The sequence below is a fragment of the Oncorhynchus masou genome, chromosome 5, assembly GCF_036934945.1.
Source record: "Oncorhynchus masou masou isolate Uvic2021 chromosome 5, UVic_Omas_1.1, whole genome shotgun sequence".
In the NCBI taxonomy this organism is placed as follows: domain Eukaryota; kingdom Metazoa; phylum Chordata; class Actinopteri; order Salmoniformes; family Salmonidae; genus Oncorhynchus; species Oncorhynchus masou.
In genome coordinates, this window is record NC_088216.1 from 55,832,027 (window position 1) to 55,840,204 (window position 8,178).

The following is an 8,178-nucleotide window of genomic DNA, read 5'->3' on the forward strand; positions in this document are numbered from 1 at the left end:
GGCTCCTTGACTTTGACGTGAAGTGAAAAAATAATTTCTCTATTTTCATTTTGGACCTTTAATCCCAGAAAAATGGCCATAACTCAAAAACCGTTGAGGCCTAGACGCCATCTTGTTCGGGGCCAACTGCCCATTATGCCAAACCTATGCTCACCAAGTTTCGGCTTCGAAATATTTTCAGTTTTCGAGATAAGGCCCGTCGTGATTCGTGATGTTTTGTCAAATTGCGGTATGATTGCTTATGCCCTCTTGTGGGATTTTCCGGGATAGCGGAAAAATGACCAAAATTTGATTATTTTATAAAACGAAAACCGAATGTCCGACAAAGTTCATTTGATGACTTCCCGGAAGGTCTGGCCCTGCCGCTCGGCCCGACGCCGTCCCCGAATTTAACAAATGTTTTCGGACGTCTAGTAAGGGACGTTACATTTGCAATATGGACTTTTTCACTAACCATACAGAAAATGTCGAAATGTTCCCTTAACCTGTTGATGCTCTGGGGGCGCAATTTCATTTTTGGATGAAAAACGTTCCCGTTTTAAACAAGATATTTTGTCACAAAAAGATGCTCGACTATGCATATAATTGCTACCGTTCGAAAGAAAACACTCTGACGTGTCCAGAAATACAAAGATCTTCTCTGTGCGTGCCCTAAAACGTGAGCTTCAGGCAAAACCAAGATGAGATGGCATCCAGGAAATGACAAGGATTTTTGAGGCTCTGTTTTTCATTATCTCCTTATATGGCTGTGAACGCAAGAGGAACGAGCCTGCCCTTTCTGTCGTTTCCCCAAGGTGTCTGCAGCATTGTGACGTATTTGTGGGCAGATCATTGGAAGATTGACCATAACAGACCACATTTACCACGTGTCCGCCCGGTGTCCTGCGCCGAAATTGGTGCGCAAAAGTCACCTGCCAGTATTTTTCCATGGGACACAGAGAGGAAAGCAAGCTTCCACGAACTGCATGTCAATGAAGAGATATGTGAAAAAACACCTTGAGGATTGATTCCAAACAACGTTTGCCATGTTTCGGTCGATATTATGTAGTTAATCCGGAAAAAGTTTCACGTTGTAGGTGACTGCATTTTCGGTTCGTTTCGGTAGCCAGACGCAATGTAGAAAACGGAACGATTTCTCCTACACACAGACGCTTTCAGGAAACACTGCGCATTTGGTGTGTGACTGAGACTCTCCTCATTGAAAACATCAGAAGCTCTTCAAAGGTAAATGATTTTATTTATTTGGTTATCTGGTTTTTGTGAAAATGTTGCGTGCTACATGCTACACAAAATGCTATGCTAGCTTTGCATACTCTTACACAAATTAGTCAATTTCTATGGTTCAAAAGCATATTTTGAAAATCTGAGATGACAGTGTTGTTAAGAAAAGGCTAAGCTTGAGAGCAAACGCATTATTTTAATTTTATTTGCGATTTTCAGAAATCGTTAACGTTGCGTTATGCTAATGAGCCTGAGGCTTTAGTCACAAACCCGGATCCGGGTTGGGGAGTTTCAAGAAGTTAAGGTATGCTAGTAACTTCCGGTCCCCCACATCATAGTTCCGCTCCGCTGGACCCAGCTTCTTAGAAAAGAAAGCGCAGGGATGTAGCTTCGGTGGTGTGCCCGAACGCTGAGACAGCACGGCTCCAACCCCAGCCTCGGACGCATCCACCTCCACTAGAATGCTAACGAAGGGTCCGGATGCGCCAACACGGGAGCCCCAGTGAACAGCGCCTTCAACTTGTTGAAGGCTCCATCAGCCTCTGCTGACCACCGCAGAGGCACCAGCCCCCCTTTCAGCAGTGAGGTAATGGGCGCCGCTACTTGGCCAAAACCCCGGATAAACCTCCGGTAGTAATTGGCAAACCCTAAAAACCGCTGCACCTCCTTTACCGTGGTCGGAGTCGGCCAATTACGCACGACGGTAACGAGGTCATTCCATCATCATCCCCGAGCTGGAAACCCAGGAAGGAAACGGCTGGTTTGGAGAACACACATTTCTCAGCCTTGACGTAGAGGTCATGCTCCAGCAGTCGCCCAAGAACCTTGCGTACCAGGGAAACATGCGCGGCACGTGTGGTAGAATAAATCAAGATGTCATCAATATAGACTACCACACCCTGCCCGTGCAAGTCCCTGAGAATCTCATCTACAAAGGATTGGAAGACAGCTGGAGCATTCTTCAACCCATACGGCATGACGAGGTACTCATAGTGGCCTGATGTGGTACTAAACGCTGTTTTCCACTCGTCTCCTCCCCGAATACGCACCAGATTATACGCGTTCCTGAGGTCCAGTTTTGTGAAGAAACGCGCTCCGTGGAATGATTCCACCGCCGTAGCGATGAGAGGTAGCGGATAACTAAAACCCACTGTGATTGAATTGAGACCTCGATAATCAATGCACGGACGCAGACCTCCCTCCTTTTTCCTCACAAAATAGGAACTCGAGGAGACGGGTGACATGGAGGGCCGAATGTACCCCTGTCTCAGAGCTTCCGTGACATATGTCTCCATAGCCAGCGTTTCCTCCTGTGACAGTGGGTACACGTGACTCCGGGGAAGTGCAGCGTTCTCCTGGAGGTTTATCACGCAATCCCACCGTCGATGGGGTGGTAATTTGGTCGCTTTCTTCTTACTAAAAGCGATAGCCAAATCGGCATATTCTGGGGGAATGCGCACAGTGGAAACCTGGTCTGGACTCTCCACCGTCGTGGCACCGATGGAAACTCCTATACACCTATCTGAACACTCGTCTGACCACCCCTTAAGAGCCCCCTGTTTCCAGGAAATAAGGGGATTGTGAATAGCTAGCCAGGGAACCCCCAACACCACTGGAAACCCAGGTGAATCAATAAGGTAGAAACTGATCTTCTCCCTATGATTCCCCTGCGTTACCATGTCCAGCGGAATCGTGGCCTCCCTGACCAGCCCTGACCCTAACGGTCGGCTATCTAAGGAGTGCACAGGGACAGGTGGGTCTATCTGCACTAACGGAATACCCAATTTACGGGCGAATCCGCGATCCATAAAACTCCCAGCTGCGCCTGAATCGACTAGCGCCTTATGCTGAAGAGCGGGGAAAAACGCAGGGGAAAAAATCAACAAAAACATGTGACCAACAGGGAGCTCTGAGTGAGTATGGTGCTTACTCACCTGGGGTGGCCGAGGAGTGTTCCGCCGACCAGCTCGACTCCCAGAAGAACTCCTCCAGCACCGGTCCGAAGTGTGTCCTCTCCGTCCACAATAGGAACAGGAGGAGCCTCCTCCTCTGGTCCCCCTAGATGCAGCTCCTCCCAACTCCATCGGAGTGGGAGTGGGAGAGCTGGAAGGTGGAATTAACAGGACCTCTTCTGAACGTCCACGGGCAGCTAGCAGGTTGTCCAATCGAATAGACATGTCTATTAGTTCATCCAGGGAGAGAGTGGTGTCCCTGCAAGCTCGCTCCCGGCAGACGTCCTCCCGGAGACTACACCGGTAATGGTCCATCAGGGCCCTGTCATTCCACCCAGAACCAGCATTTAGGGTCCTGAACTCCAACGCGAAGTCCTGCGCACTCCTCGTCTCCTGTCTGAGATGGAACAGTCACTCACCCGCCACTTTGCCCTCTGGTGGGTGGTCGAACACAGCTCGAAAACGGCGGGTGAACTCCAGGTAGTTGTCCCGAGCCGAGTCCGGACTGTTCAAGACAGCGTTGGCCCAGTCCAGGGCCCTACCCGTTAAACAGGAGACGAGGAGACTCACACTCTCCTCACCCGAGAGAGCCAGACGCACAGTAGCCAGGTAGAGCTCTAGCTGGAGCAAAAATCCCTGGCACCCAGCCGTCGCTCCATCGTACTCCCTCGGGAGGGAGAGACGCAGTGCGCTGGACCGAGGACGACGTAGGTGGTGTCAGCTGTGGGGGAGCTGGGGGAGACGTCGGTAGACAACTCCTCTCCCATCGTTCCATCCTCTCCATCATCAGGTCCATCGCTGTACGGATTTTATTGAGGACAGCTGTGTGGTGATGGACGCGCTCTTCCATAGTGGGGAGAGGGGTGGTCGCTGCTCCTGCTGATTCCATTTTGGTGGTGCAGGCTTCTGTTACGATAAACTAGGAGTGGTGGGTGGAATCAGGCGCAGAGAGCAGGGTTCAGTCGTTTGTCAATTTATTTCACCGGCGCAACAAAACCGGTCACGCCAACACACAGGGCGTGTACAAGTTCTCAGTCCAAACAACAGGACAAAATAGTCCGGAGAATAAAGACACAAACAAAAATAACACCATCCAAACAGAGTAACAAGAAACAAGCCCGCACAAATACCCAGCAGGCCTAGTGCCCTTAAATAGCCTACAAACAAACCCTAACACAAAACAGGTGTACCCAATTACCCAATAATCAAAACAAACGCAAAGGGAATCGATGGCAGCTAATAGGCCAGCGACGACGACCGCCGAGCACTGCCCGAAGAGGAAGAGGCACCATCTTCGGCGAGGTTCGTGACAGACTGTCTGTCCTAAATGGCACCCTATTCCCTATATATTGTATTGCACTACTTTTGACCATAGGGCTCTGTTCAAAAGTAGTGCACTAAACCCTAAACTGTTTGTGTCTGAATACATCTGGTGTACTGTAATCTCTGTTCAGGTTATAGAAGTGTTATTCAGCAGTGTCATTGTTAGGATCCCATAGGGAGAGCACATAAGGCTCATAGTTATGCTGGAAAACAGATAACGTTTGGGTGCCAGTTTCTGCTTTATTAGCAACAATAACTCACCCTGGAGTTCAGGCTAAGAGAGGGCTACATGGGGTAGATTTGGTTAGATCTACCACCAGTTTCATCTCAGTCAGGCCAGCTCAAGTCTAACCTAATTCAGTCTTAGCCTCGATGCCGCTCATCTGTTTCTGGAGGCAGCTTGGATATGTGAGTGAGTGAGTGAGTGAGTAAGTGAGAGACGGTCATTTTGTCAGATTAAGCTGAAACTCTCTCTCTCTCTCTGTCTCTCTCTGTCTCTCTCTCTCTCCCTCTCTCTGTCTCTCTCTCTCTCTCTCTCTCCTCTCTCTCTCTCTCTCTCTGTCTCTCTCTGTCTCTCTCTGTCTCCCTCTCTCTGTCTCTCTCTCTCTCTCTCTCTCTCTCTCTCTCTCTCTCTCTCTCTCTCTCTGTCTCTCTCTCTCTCTCTCTCTCTCTCTCTCTCTCTCTCCCTCTCTCTGTCTCTCTCTCTGTCTCTCTCTCTGTCTCTCTCTGTCTCTGTCTCTCTGCCTCTCTGTCTCTCTCTCTCTCTGTCTCTCTCTCTCTCTCTCTCTCTCTCGCTCTGCCTCTCTCTCTCTGTCTCTCTCTCTCTCTCTGTCTTTCTTCTGTCTCACTTGCTCTTTCCCTCTTCTTCTCTCTCTCCCCCTCTCTCCATCTATCTGCAATCCGTGTGATTTATAATGGCTAATGGCCGGCCACACTCTTCACACTCTTTAACTCGCCATCAAGCTCTATTGATATAAGCTAGCCAGGAAATGGAGCTAAATTATACCATTCACCGTCTGACTCTAAAGGCTCCATAGGATTTACCTTCTGAAGGAGACTGCTTCAGACACACGTCCACACACAGGTACACGCACACACAATCATGCCCACACAGACGTATACACACACAGACATGCATAAAAAATGCTCAGAATCAGATGTGATTGCAACCAGACATACATAATACATTTTCTATTTTCACCATTATGTTGCCATGTTCCTTTGTTATTGTTCAACATTAACAATAGATATTTTTTAGCTTAGTAAAAGTTTGGCATATATTTTTCATGAGGTAAGGAAGAGAGAAAAAAACGCAGACAGTCAAAGGAGGCCACCCCTCCCCCTTCACCCCCTCAAATTAACCCAAGGGAATAGACTAACTAAACTATAATGCCAATCCCCCACCCTAACCCAGATCTGCCCAGCAACCTATATGAAGGGGGGGGGACAAAGAGAGAGACAGACATGAGAGTGAGAGCCAAATGAGTCCCTGCTAGTGAAATTCCTTCACTCTGTGAGTCTGCCCCGGAATGCTGTTTGACACATTTTCAATGTAAGGCTAGAAGAAGGTGTGTGTCCTCAAACATGGAGGGAGGCAAAGGTCATTCCGCTACCCAAGAATAGCAGCGCACCCTTTAATGGTTCGAACAGCCGACCAATCAGCCTGTTACAAGTGATTAGCAAACTTTTGAAAAAAAATGACACAAATGACTGATGATTGGCTGAAATAAATTGATAGTACGGAGATTGTGACAGCTGTTCTGTTAGATTTCAATGCAGCTTTTGGTTCCATTTATCATAACCTATTGCTGACAAAATGTAGGTGATATAGATTTGCAGCCTCTGTCTTATTATGGATTCAGAGTTACCTATCTAATAGAACACAGAGGATTTTTGTTAATGGAAGTCTTTCTAATGCAAATTCAGTTGAGTGTGGTGTACAACAGTGCAGCTGGCTAAGGCCATTATTGTTTTCTGTTTTTACTAATGACCTTCCACTGACCTTGAATAAAGCCTGTGTTTCTATGTATGCTGGCGACTCAACAGTATACACAGTGGTGGAAAAAGTCAAATATACTTAAGCATCAAAAGTAAATGGAATTGATAAAATATACTTAAGTATCAAAAGTAAAAGTATTAATCATTTAAAATTCCTTATATTAAGCAAACCAGATGGCACATTATTTTTATACAGATAGCCAGGGGCACACTCCAACACAATTTACAAACAAAGCATTTCTGTTTAGTGAGTCTGCCAGATCAGAGGCAGTAGGGATGACTAGGGATGTTCTCTTGATAAGTGCATGAATTGGACCATTTTCCTGTCGAAATGTAATGAGTACTTTCAGTTCCAGGGAAAATGTAGTGAAGTGAAAGTAAAAGTTGGCAAAAATATAAATTGTACCCCAAAATCAACTTAAATAGTACTTTAAAGTATTTTTACTGAAGTACTTTACACCACTGAGTATACATGTTGGCTGCAACAATAAAACAAATAACTGACACTTAACGTAGAGCTCCAGTCAGTTTTAGAATAATAACTAGCAATAGGTTGGTGCTAAATATCTAAAAAATGAAAAGCATAATTTTTGGGAGAAATCACTTGCTCAATTCTAAACCTCATTTAGATATATTATTGAATAATGTGGAGATTGAGCAAGTTGAGGAGACTAAACTGCTGGGTATAACCCTAGATACCAACCTGTCATGGACAAAACATATAGACTCAATTGGTTGCAAAATGGGAAGAGGTCTCTCCATGATAGGGCGTTGCTCTTCCTTCTTGACTTCTCAGACAACCAGACAGGTCCTACTGGTCCTAGATTTGTCACACCTGGACCACTGCCCAGCTGTGTGGCCATGTGCGGCAAAGAGGGACATAAGTACATTGCAGTTAGTCCAGAACAAAGCAGCACGTATCGTACTTCGATGTACACAGAGGGCAAGTGCCAGTAACATGCATGTCAATCTCTCAAAGTTGAGGAGAGATGAACTGTATCACTATTGGTCTTTGTGTGAGGTAATAATGTGGTGAAGGTACCGAACGGTCTGTTCAAGCAGTTCGCACACAATTTGGACGCTCATTGGTACAACACAAGACATCCAACACAGTCCCCAGGTCTAGAACAGAGGCTGGGAAATGCACAGTACAAAATACAGCCATGACGACATGGAACACTCTGTCAAACCAGGTAACTCAAGCTAATAGTAAAACCAGATTAAATAACACCTTACTGCACAAAGGGGACTGTGAAGAGACACAGGCATTTTAATCATCTTTTGTATTGTAATTTGCACTGTATTATGTATTATACCTAGATATTGTGGGAATGTACTGATATGTAGGCTATGTTTGACATTTTAAATGTATGTATATCAGTCCTTGAACTAATAATGTTCTGTACTATGTATTATGTCATGTTTCATGTGGACTCCAGGAATAATAGCTAATGCTTTTACCAAATACCAAATACTCATCCCCCCATCTCTCTGCTCTCCTACCCTCTCATCTGTCTCTTTTTCCATACTCCTCCCCCAGTCTCAGCTCAGCACACCAGACTCCAACCCAACATACAGTGATCTACCTACTGTATAGTCTTGTGCCAGCCAACTGGGCGCAAACTGGTCGAATCAATGCTGTTTCAACGTAATTTGTAAAATTATTGCGAGGGGAATCTACTTG